This window comes from Homarus americanus, unplaced genomic scaffold (genome assembly GCF_018991925.1).
Source record: "Homarus americanus isolate GMGI-L3 unplaced genomic scaffold, GMGI_Hamer_2.0 scaffold22250, whole genome shotgun sequence".
Taxonomy (NCBI): domain Eukaryota; kingdom Metazoa; phylum Arthropoda; class Malacostraca; order Decapoda; family Nephropidae; genus Homarus; species Homarus americanus.
In genome coordinates this window covers 10,027,290-10,039,560 of record NW_024741189.1, presented here as the reverse complement: position 1 = coordinate 10,039,560, position 12,271 = coordinate 10,027,290, and the positions used below count along the sequence as shown (strand labels likewise).

The 12,271-nt window shown below is 39.3% G+C and overlaps 1 protein-coding gene across 1 annotated transcript in view; it reads left to right on the top strand.

Annotated features, from left to right (window-relative positions):
• Nucleotides 1–3,475: 3,475 nt before the first annotated feature.
• The window catches only part of LOC121875702, an 86,876-nt gene continuing 78,080 nt past the window's right edge, over nucleotides 3,476–12,271 (top strand). Inside the window, exon 1 of the mRNA XM_042380339.1 lies at nucleotides 3,476–3,566. The gene's annotated coding sequence lies outside the window, so the exon portion shown is untranslated. The remainder of the gene's footprint in view (nucleotides 3,567–12,271) is intronic.

The window sequence follows — 12,271 nt, the reverse complement described above, 5'->3', positions numbered from 1 at the left end:
GGCTGTTCAGCTTGGTGAGGTTGACGGTGATACGAACTCCAGTAATGTTCTTGGCGACTGTTCCCATGGGGTGACACCAATCCGAGGGGTCATCACCAGCAGGCTTAATGATCCCCTGGGGTACCATAGAGTCGAGTTTCTTCTTAACTTGGCTCTGAAAAGCGAAGGGTATCTGTCTCGGTGTGTGGATGGCGAAAGGTACTGCGTCATCCTTCAGGTGAATTCTCATGGGGGAGCCAACCATTGGCTTGAGTGGAGCCGTCTTGAGGTCCTCCTTGGAAACCAGCACGTCCTTGAATTGCAGTAGGAAGAACTCCCTGGCTGCAGAAGGTGACGTATTGGGTGGGAGGGGCAGCTCCTTGCACCTGTTGACATGTTTTATTTCCAGAATTGGCTTAGGGAAGTCTGAAGATATTATGGCCAACTCTTGACAGTGGCCATAAGACAGTAGTGGCATCTGAACACCTTTGTGGACCTGAATCCTGGCAGAACATGACTGCTTACCTAGGGTGAGGGTAGCCTGAAATGTACCCAGAGCAGGTGCCATTGTAGAACCGTCTGCGGTGAGCGTTGTAGAAGTTGACGGTGGTTGCAAGCTGCTCCTAGGGATCCGCAGAATGTCGAGGTGTCTTGTGCCAATGACTGTGACGTCCGCACCTGTGTCAGGAAGCATCTGGATACGGGATGTAACGTCGCCGTATGACAGGTGAACACAGATGGGCTGAGGTGTCTTGCTGACAGGGGAAGAAGAGGATCCCACGCGACGACAGTGCTTGTTCTTCACCGCCTGAGACTTGCAAGTAGTATCATTCTTCTTCTTTGACTGACAGCATTTATCATAGTGTCCAATGCGGCTACAGGAGCGGCACTGAGCGTTGTTGGCAGGGCACTTCAGTGTCCTAGCCCAATGGCCACGACGGCCACAGTTATTGCAGGTGCTGTCAGCGGCAGAGCATTCAGAACCATGCCGACGAGCACAATACTGGCAGGAATGACCTGGCGTCGAAGTCTGAAGTGATGCTGAAGATTGATGCGAAGCTGAAGTCGGATGAAATGCAATGCCAAGTATTGCAGGTGCTGCCAGTGCAGGGCATTCAGAACCATGCCGACAGGGCAACAATACTGGCAGGGAATGACCCTGGCCGATGTCTGAAGTGATGCTGAAGATTGATGCGGCTGAAGTCGATGTAGCTGAAGTCCGGTCACGCCCTTGTTCTTCTTATATGGAGATGGCACACAGCTGGTTAGATGGACCACGAAGTCGACTGGTGGCTTCAGAGCGGCAGGTGACAACATCCTGTAGAGAAGAATTAGTTTTCACCAGTCCACGAGTTCCCAGGACAAACGTCAACCTCTCAGCGATTACAAACGACACCCTCCAGCTGCTTACAACTGAGAAGTTCTTCATGGAGAGCTTTCGTTGAGGCCCCTGATAGCTTCTCAAGCATCCAAGACGTCCTTCACACTCTTGTCTGTGTCGTGGGGAATTTGCAGGGTGCCCAGGATACGTGCCTCTAGGATGAGACACATCCTCATCTGGATCAGCTGTTTTCCCTCAGGCAACCTTGATAAATCGACCATCATCGAATAATCGTTCCCACCTCCGATGCCATTCACGGAATACCTGGACGGCATCAGCTTGAGTGGCGGACTCCTGAGCGAAGTGCTTTCTGTGGGGAGGGCAGTTGAAGAGGACCCTGCAGGTGCACCTGTGGACTAGTAGCTGCTTGAGTTAATGTGTCATAATCAATCTAGACGCCTGTGATCCTCTTCACGTCTTCGTTCATCGTCTTCCTGTCGCCTCCTGATGTCGTCTTGTCGTCGGTTTTCTTCCAAAAACTGAATTAAATGAAGGAAGTCGACACCTGTGGCAGATTGCGGACGTGTGTAGTGGGGGCTAAGGGTGGGTGGGGCCGCTTGATCCACTTTCCGATCCACTTGGAGTCCACTTACTGCACCGACATCCGTCTGAAGTTGGGCTTGTTGGGTATCTGAAGAAAACCCAATAAATTCCTGATCTTCCATATGGCCTGGTTTATTTCTCTCACAATTACTGTAATTAATAAGTGAGCAGAAGAGCAATCGTCTTTAAATGGAAGATATCTGCGAGCGTCTGTGTGTGTGTGTGTGCGTTCGTTCGTGCGTGTACTCGGGGTGGGCTGGCTAGCGCGCGTCAGTGCCAGTCGAGACATGAACGGGGTGGATGTCAAAACTTGAGCTCTCCCATAGGTCTTAAAAAGGCTTCCCTCTTTTGTAAAAAGTGCAGGAACACGGGGAAACACTTTAAAGACACTAAAGGGCACACACAACACTGAAAAAGCACTTCACAACACTGCACTGTAAATCCAGGAATATCGTGTTGAGGTACGCGCCGAGATCCACTCGACAAGAGAAGTTGACAAGATGGCGGCTCCGAGAGAGATTCCGTGTCCACTCCAATTCTGAATAATGTGATGTCCCAGCTAAACACTGCGCCATGTGGGAGACTCAGGTGGTCCTTACACTCAGGGGTAAAGGAAACACACTGATGTCAAGTCCGTAAGTTCTATTTCTGGTACAAACACAAAAAGGAGTTAAGACGGGTAAACAGCGTCCTGTCTTGGAATCTCTCTGGGTATCTCTCTGCGCGTACAGTGCGCATGTGCCCAAAGCCTGAACTAACACTCAGTGACAAGAGGGAGTATGATTATAAAACATATAATACAGAGACCTGAATCAATAATGGTAAATAGTACAGAGTTACATATTACAGCCATATTCGTCTCATATATCTACACTCACCATCACCTACTGGGTCCTCCTCCCCACCACCACCACCTACTGGGTCCTCCTCCCCATCACCACCTACTGGGTCCTCCTCCCCACCACCACCTACTGGGTCCCTCCTCCCCATCACTACTCCACCCACTGGGTCCTCCTCCTCCCCACCACCACCTACTGGGTCCTCCTCCCACACACTCACCTTCACTGGGTCGCCCTCTCACCATCACCACACCTGGCTCCTCCCACCACCATCACCTCCACTGGCTCCTCCCACCACCATCACTCACTGGGTCCCTCCTCCCACCACCCATTGTGGGGTCCCTCCTCCTCCATCACCACCTACTGGGTCCCTTCCCTACCACCACCACTGAATCCTCCCCCACTCACCACCTGCCAAGCCCCCACCACCACCCACTGGCTCCCACCACCACCACCTGCCCCCTCCACATATTCACTTTAAACACTCCATCACAACAAAATAAAGGAAGGTAAGAGATTTATCTTTTGATTTTTTATGCTTTTGCTTCATATCTTTAATTTTGTAAGAATATACTGTACTATGTTTTACAAGTTTGTTTTTCTTGTTTAAGTACAGTACAGGACAGTAGTGTACTGTACTGTACTGTACAGTGGTAGCCAGGTTTCCCCTTACTGTAGCCACAGTTTATGGGTTAAGAATCATCCATATATATTTTTTTATTATTTCAGAAAGTTGTCACTCAGACAATGGTCAGTTGACACATGTACAACAACAGCTGAGCAGTTGCCTGGAACAAGTATCTAAATTGGAACAAAATATTGAGGTATGCAATACTGTATATAATGTGGTCCCTCGGTTAACGAACTTAATTCATTCCAGAGGGTCATTCGTTAACCGAAACCATTGTTTCAATGGGATATTGGGTAATTGGTTCCAGCTCACAGAAAAGTATATACAAAGTAAAGCCAAAAATGCATAAAGTCAGAAACACTCCTAAAATTTCTAAATTATTATATTGTAGAGAGATATACATTATATATATATTTATATATATATATATATATATATATATATATATATATATATATATATATATATATATATATATATATATATATATATATATATATATATATATATATATATATATATATATATATACATATTTCCCATTAGCTCAACAAAGCACGCGAGACTTCATACAATAACACCTCAACCACAGATTCAACCCACGCCCATGTTTATGACTGTGACCAGAACGCTAACTTTTGACCACCAGGATACTAAAAGTCCTAGACTCATTATATTTTACATAAAGTTTCCAGCCCAATCTAGCTTATATGCCAGAACCTCTAATGGGGACCACCCGTATCACGTAGGTGGTCAGAGTAACGTTTTACCAAATCCGGCTTCGAAACACGAGGATCCATATATATTTCATTAGGCCAATAAAGCACGCGGACTTCTACATACAATCAACACCTCAACCCGCCAGGATTCGAACCCACGGCCCACAAGCCTATGACTGTGACCGGGGAACGCTAACCGCTGGACCACCAGGATATTAAAAGCAGTCCTAGACTTTGTTATATTTACAGCCTGTATATACATATAATAGCCCGTCTTTAACATACGCTGCCACGAATAGAGATACCCGTGGATGTTAAAAATCCCCGTATATGTGCTGCCCCCCCCCCCCCAAAAAAAACCTGGTCCCCCCATGTCCTTATTTACCGTATATACCTGTGTGTAGTTCAAGTTTTTAAGACCAAATTATTTGGCAAAAAATTGGGGGTCGACCTCTAAACGGGTAATAGTTTCGTTAAGTTGAAAAATATTTACCAGTAACTACCAGTAAACACTGGAAACGACGCACCAACGCACCACCAGCTGTGAGTGTCGGTACAGTTGCCTGGGCAGACCTCTTGCGTCATCATAGCAAGCCCAAAGTAGCCAAATGCATGGTATGGTAGCACAGGACGATGTAAGACAAAGTATTCATTTATTAAAGTTTATTTATAGATACTGTACATACAATTTTGTTCATTACATTTGAAACATCAATCTTTGTTAATTAAATTTGAAACAAAAGAAAACTACGATACCGTATTTTCATTAAAATATTACATTACAAGTATATTTTACCTTAACTGTGACTGAATGAATGTAGGTATTCTCAGAAATAAATATGGAAATATAATATTTTTGCTGGAATGACGTACAGTAGAAGTCCAAAAATCTGGACTGCTTGGGGATTGGGTCGGTCCGGATTTTCGGATTTTCCGGATTCTCAGGCAGTACTTTTAAAATTAAAATTTAAGGAGGAATAAAGAAGAGATGAACAGGTACATTTTGATAGTTTATTCATTAGCAAATAAAGCATGCTTCATTTATCAAAACGAGCAGTTTTAAAGAAAAATAAAGTCAACACTAAACAAAAATGTAAACAAACTGTCTAATACCATGACGAGTCTTGAAATTCCTAAGCCATCCATCACTAAATGCGCACTCTGATTCAATGTTCATTTGCTCCTTAAAAGACTTTGCTTTGGCAATAAGCATCGGCCCAGAAATTGCCATACCTTCTGATCGTTTTAACAAAAACCATTCGTGCAAAGATTTTCTAATTTGGGCCAATGTAAACTTTTTCTTTCAGCAATTTTAATGTAAGGCTCAGAAGAAGCTGTGAATTCTAGAATTTTTTTCTTTGCCTTTTTTATATCATAAATTGTGGACTTTCCAATGTTGTATGTTTCCATTAGAACAGCATTGCTCACATTACATTCTAGTTTCTTAATTATTTCAAGTTTGTCACTCAATTTCAATGTGTTCTTCTTTCTCTTCACACAACGAAGTTTATCTACTTTAGGGGCCATTATTATGGGCTTGTACTCTGTACATGGAAAGAGTAGGACTCAAAATTACATACGTTGTCACAGTTTGATTGCTTGTTTTAAAGTGGCGATCGTGTGGTTGTTTGTTGTCGCTGTGCAGCTGTGGCATTCACGCATGCACACAAAAGATTTTTAGTGCCTCAAATTTTACATTTCAGTTCAAGCTAATTACAAAACTAACAAAATTAGCTACCTATAATTTACAATTACTTTTATTATTAGAATTATGTAATTAATTTTTTAAAGCAACTCCATTCATTCACATAACCCACAAAAGCCCGCTAAATTTAAAAAGTTGAGTTTTCGAAAAGTCCGGATTCTCGGGTGGTCCGGATTTTTGGACTTTTACTGTACATATTACAGTGGAAAGACGAAAACAATGACTTTCGCTTTCTTTCGTTATTCAAAAGGTTTTACCGTAATCGCTTTTCGAATGGTTTTCAGTTAAAAAACTGTTGTACTCGTACTGTATTACAATAATATTCTATCCTATAATTAGCCTTATACAGTATTACCCCGCCTAACGCGGTTTCACTTAGCGCGTTTTACCGTATACGCGGTGCCTCGCCAGAGCTGAACTTTCACTTAACACGGGTTTTTTCCACATATACGCGGTGAGTGTCCGGCTCGAGACGCTATTTTTAGATTTGCCCCACCCGCCACCCTGCCAGACTGCCTGTTTTAGCTCATAAAATTCATACAAATTACCCGGTCAGAATATAATTTACATTGCTGGAATTCTTACAATTTGGTGATCATTTTGAATATAAACATCATATATTTTGCATTAGACATACAAATTTTAGATAAAATGTTTACTCTGAGTAAATATGTTATCTTTTGTGCAAAATATATGACATTTATATTCAAAATATTCCTGGTCTTACAAGGAATCCAGCAATGTCAATTATATTATCCTAACTTTAGTTTGAGGTATTATTTATTACTTTCAAAAAGCTAAATATTCTGGCTTTTCCCACATCTCCTGGGACGCTGGGGTGGGGAGGGATCACCATCTGTTACCCTGTGAAGAATATTATTATTTTTTTATTAACTGAAGATATTTGTTTTAGCTCATAAAATTCATACAAATTACCCGGCCAGAATATAATTTACATTGCCGGAATTCTTATAATGTGATGATCATTTTGAATATAAACATCATAGATTTTGCATTAGACATACAAATTTTAGATAAAATGTTTACTCTGAGTAAATATGTTCTCTTGTGTGCAAAATATATGACATTTATATTCAAAATATTCCTGGTCTTACAAGGAATCCAGCAATGTCAATTATATTATCCTAACTTTAATCTGAGGTATTATTTAATACAAAATGTTAAAATTTAGTTTTTTCACCCAACCTTTTCTTGAAGGGAGGATTGGTGAAATTGAGGTTGGACTGACCCCTTGTTGATTTGGAAGAGGCAAGGTGGGGTACTTTGATTGACAGATAATTAATCTTGAAATATTTTTTTTTTATTAACTGAAGATACAGTATATACTCGTCTAACCCCCCTTAGGTATATTGAGTGGGCCAGTTTTTATGACCAAGAAATCGTTCAATTTATGATATTCCTCGTTTATAGATTAGGCCCAAGTTTTTTGAGGGTAAAGGAACATAAAACCTTCAGAGAAACACTACGTCCTATAAACATTTTACCATTTATTATTACGACACTTTACGCAAGCCCTTGGTTTCAACAAAATATTGTATATTTCCATTCAAAAGTATTTATTCCAAGTCAATTGGGAGAATATTATTGTAATACAACGGTTTTTAACTAAACCATTCGCGAAAAGTGATTACGGTAACATCTTTTTGAGCAGGAAACAAGCCAAAGTCATTGTTTTCGTCACGATTTTATCCACTTTCCACTGTATCGTACGTCATTTCAGCAAAAAATATTACATTTCCGTGAATGTATTATATCAAGCACGAAACAGATAGGGCATATCATTGTGGCCTCTTAAATTTTAACCCGAAAACGATTAAAAGAGCAAGATAACATCTCAAAGAACATCGGAAGCTTAGGTAAAAGTCTTTTTGTTTTCGACATATATTTTATCCTATTTTACATTGAAATACATCACGTTTCGCTAAAACTACTATTATTTCCGGGAATATATTCATTCAGGCGCAGTTTAGGTAAAAATATACGTGTGATGTAATAGTTTTTAACTGAAAACGATTCGAAAAACACGTGTACCCTCTAGCCCTGTTCAAGGAGGACTGGGAGAAAGCATTTTGGTGTTGAAGACGATGACAAGGAAAATGATTTTTGATGGATTTTAATGAAAATATTCAGAAGCTGTTATCATATCTTTATTCAAGTCAATTAGGATATTATTGTAATACTAATACAACAGTTTTTTAACTAAACCATTCAGCGAAAGTGATTGCGGTAACATCTTTGAACGAAAACAAAGCGAAAGTCATTGTTTTTCATCACAATTTTATCACTTTCCACTGTAATACGTATGTCATTTCAGCAAAAATATTACATTTCCGTGAAGATATATCAACCACAGTATGAATAGAAATCACTAATATAACAGTATTTTAACGAAAACTATTAAAAATGCGAGCTATATCTTTGAACATCAGGTTAGGTGAAGCTTTTTGTTTTTCTGCATATGGTTATCTAATTTACATTGAAACCATTACATTTCCAGCAAAACTACTATTTGCTACGAAATATGGAAATGTAATATTTTTGCTGAAAATAACATGCATATATTATAAAATGAAAGTGAATAAAACAAAAGCTAATGACTACGCTCTTTAAATTCAAAAGACGTAACTGTAGATAGTTTTAGATAAACTGTTATATTACAATAATATTCTATCCTAATTCACTTGTGATGTAAAGATTTTTTAACTGAAAGCGATTAGAAAAACACGTGAACCGTCTAGCTTCAATACGGCAGAAACCCTGAGTCGTGGAGAGCTTTGTGTTTGCATCGGCCCTTCTTAAAGCAGCTTTTAATTTTAGCGTCTACGTTAAGTGTGTTTACGGTGTATTCTTATTTTCTTACTTCTTATTTTCCAGAAATACTGACAAGTTTTTATATAATACAATGTTACACGTACTTTTAATTTACAAGTATTCATTTTTAAAAGCCTGAAGACACAAACAAATACTGAAATGCAGGGATATTTCGTGACTCTCCGCCAAAAAAGACCAAACAGCCTGGTACTCTCTCCTCAGCCCTACCCAAAAATAGCCTTTATCTTTCTTGTTTATTCTCTTCCAATTTCTCACACTTCTTCAAAATTATTTTTTTACTTCATATTGCCTACATCAGATAAACTACAGTAATTGAGGTTAGATATTGTTGCAGAATTTGATTACGGACACCAGCAGGATACTGTTAGAACCACCTGACCCTACCAACAGTGTTTACTTAAGTCAGACAGCATTTTTTTTTTTTTTTTTTGGTGTCTCGACTGTTAATTTTTTTTCTTGTGGGGTTTGCACAATAGTATACTGTTTTACCTACAGTATTGTAAAGCGATTTGGGGAAAAATACTTTCGGTAACTTAAAATTTTAAAAGGAAAATTACAAGCAGCTTCAATATTAGCCGGAATGAGCCTGACTCACATCCTTATTGATGTTTCAAATTTAATTAACAAAATTTATGTATAAATAAAATAAACTTTTAAAAATAAGATACTTTATGATTTACATACTCCTGTGCATACCATACCATACTCGCCATACCATGCATTTAGCTGCTTGGGCTTGCTATGATGTGTAAGAAATCTGCTAGCAACTATTACCCGTCTCACAGCCGGTGATTAGATTGGTGCGTCGTTTCCATTGTTTGCTGGTAGTTACTGGTGAAATATTTTTCAACCATGACTATTACCCATTATAGAGGTGCGACCCCAACTTTTGCCCCCAAAATTTGGTCTTAAGAACTCGTGCTGCTATACCGCGGTATATCACGGTATTTGTTTAGCTCATAAAATTCTACAAATTACCGGCCAGAATATAATTTACATTGCTGAAATTCTTCAATTTGGTGATCATTTTTGAATAAACATCATATATTTTGCATTAGACATACAAATTTTAGATAAAATGTTTCCTCTGGTAAATATGTTATCTTTTGTGCAAAATATATGAGATTTATATTCAAAAATTTCTGGTCTTACAAGGAATCAGCAATGTCAATTGTATTATCTAACTTTAGTTTGGTATTATTTATTAAATTTAGTGGTTTTCCCCAAAAATTTCTCTCAGAGAGGAAGAGCCAGCAGTGTAGTGTGAGAAGAGGAGTTGAGTCCATTATTTGAATGGACATTAACTTGCGACTGTATTTCTCTATTTCTCTTAAGTATTAATTGTGTGCATGTACCATCATAAAATTAAGATGTTATTTTACTGCAACATAGTTATGTGTCGTCCAAAAGTGGAGTTTGGGGGTCGGGCGGTTTCTCTTGGAATTAATCCCATATGTTCTGTTGTTCCTTAAGCGGTTTTCATTTAACGGTACCCTCCTGGTTTTATTGACCGCGTTAAGTGGGGTACAACTGTAATCCCACAACTGAAAACATTCGGCGTTACAGTAACATCTTTTGAGCGAAAGAATGAAAGCCATTGCTTTCGTCACAATTTTATCCACTTTCCACTGTATGTCGTACATCATTTCAGCAAAAATATTACATTTCCATGTTCTCGGAAATAAATGGTAGTTTTGTTGAAGCGTAATGTACATTATTTAATATTAAAATGCAAAAATAGCTATGAAAACAATTAATACACCCATAATGTACTGGCTGGCATCTCCACTCGTCCCTGCTCCCCGCGTCCAGGTCACCACTCTCCCAACTCGCTCCCTCCGCTCCCCTCCTCTACCTCCTCCACTTCCTCTGCCTCCTCTACCTCCTCTGCCTCCTCCACCTCTGCCTCCTCCCGTCACTACTGCCGACAATGAACACAAATGTTTTGTTAGTAACTGCACCTCCACTTCCTATGTACAGTACTGAACTGTACTGTGCTGTATTTTACAACAATAAACATGGCAAAAAAGCTATTAAAAAAAAAAGAAGCGGGGTCATCTGGCTCATCGTCACTCCAATTCCATGGGTGGTGAAGTGGGGCAACGGTGGATTCAGCTGCTTCCTCACTGCCCCAGTGATTGATGGTGTTAAATCTCTCCTTCGGTGATCAAAGAACATGGTGATGGGGAGTTGTCGTCTCTTCTTTCATTTCTTCCATGATGTTTTTATGCGGAGGCAGCGTCATCCATCCCTCGCATAGATTTCCAGGACCGCACCATGGAGGGTCCATACTATAGGCCAGGTTTTTCAGTGCCTCAATATTCTGGTCATCTCCCCAACTTCTCCAACGTTATTTCTTGGTGATCTTCCTCATCCTCTTTCCTTTCGCTTCCTCTTCGCCTGGAGTCTACTAACTCCTGTAGATCCTCCTCGGTCAGCTCAGTCGTGTTTTTCGAATCGTTTTCGATTAAAAATGTTACAGCACATGTATATTTTACTAAACTGTGCCTGAATGAATATATTCTCGAAATAAATAGTAGTTTTGCTGAAAGCGTGATGTATTTCAATGTAAAATAGGATAAAATACATAGCGAAAACAAAAGACTTTACCTAACCTTCCAATGTTCAAGAGATGTTACTCGTTTTTTAATAGTTTTCGGTTAAAATACTGTTATATTACAATGATATTATATTCATACTGCTTCATATACTACATTCACGAATATAATATTTTTGTGAAATAGCGTCGTATTACAGTGGAAAGTAGTAACGATGACTTGGGCTTTCTTTCGTTCAAAAGATGTTACCGTATCGCTTGAATGGTTTTCATAAAAAAACTGTTGCATCACATGAATTAGGATAGAATATTATTGTAATACAACAGTTTTTAACTGTAAACCATTAAGCGATACGGTAACATCTTTTGAACAAAAGCGAGTCATTGCTTTCGTCACTTTCCACTGGAATCGTCGTCATTCAGCAAATATTACATTTCCATATTCTCAAAATAAATACCATATATCTCGGCCTACAAAGGCGAATTTGGGAAAAAAAAAAAATCAGCCCAAAATTTGAGGGGTCGTCTTAAGCACCAGAGATAAATTCTTACCTCTTAAATATTGCGGTTTAGCGTGTCAAGACTGAGTGATGGAAAAATGGTAAAAGCACTCACAAGGTCCTACCACTAATTATTTTATACTGAAACTTTCGTTTGGGAAGCTGGATTAAAATGAAGATTACGGAATATTAAAATAATAAAATGTATTATAAACCAGTCTAACATACCGTAAAAGAACAATATACCCGGTAATAAACACAGCTGCTATCATCACCCCATTCCCATTTGCCAGTGACAAGAAAGGGAAAGTGACCTAGACTGTGACGCCTGTGGCTATTTTTGCCATCCTTGTGACGGAGGTGGTCAGTAATGCATATCTGTATATTTACTGATCATAATACTTATCTCCTATAAATAATTAATTTAAATTTTTTTTTACAAAGAATATTCAGTAAATGACTGCGTTAATTCTTGAAACTACCGACAGTGGTAAATTTAGGATGAGAATGATGAACAGAAGTCACATCATGAATTCTGGATTAGGACTTTGGTCATAATGATCA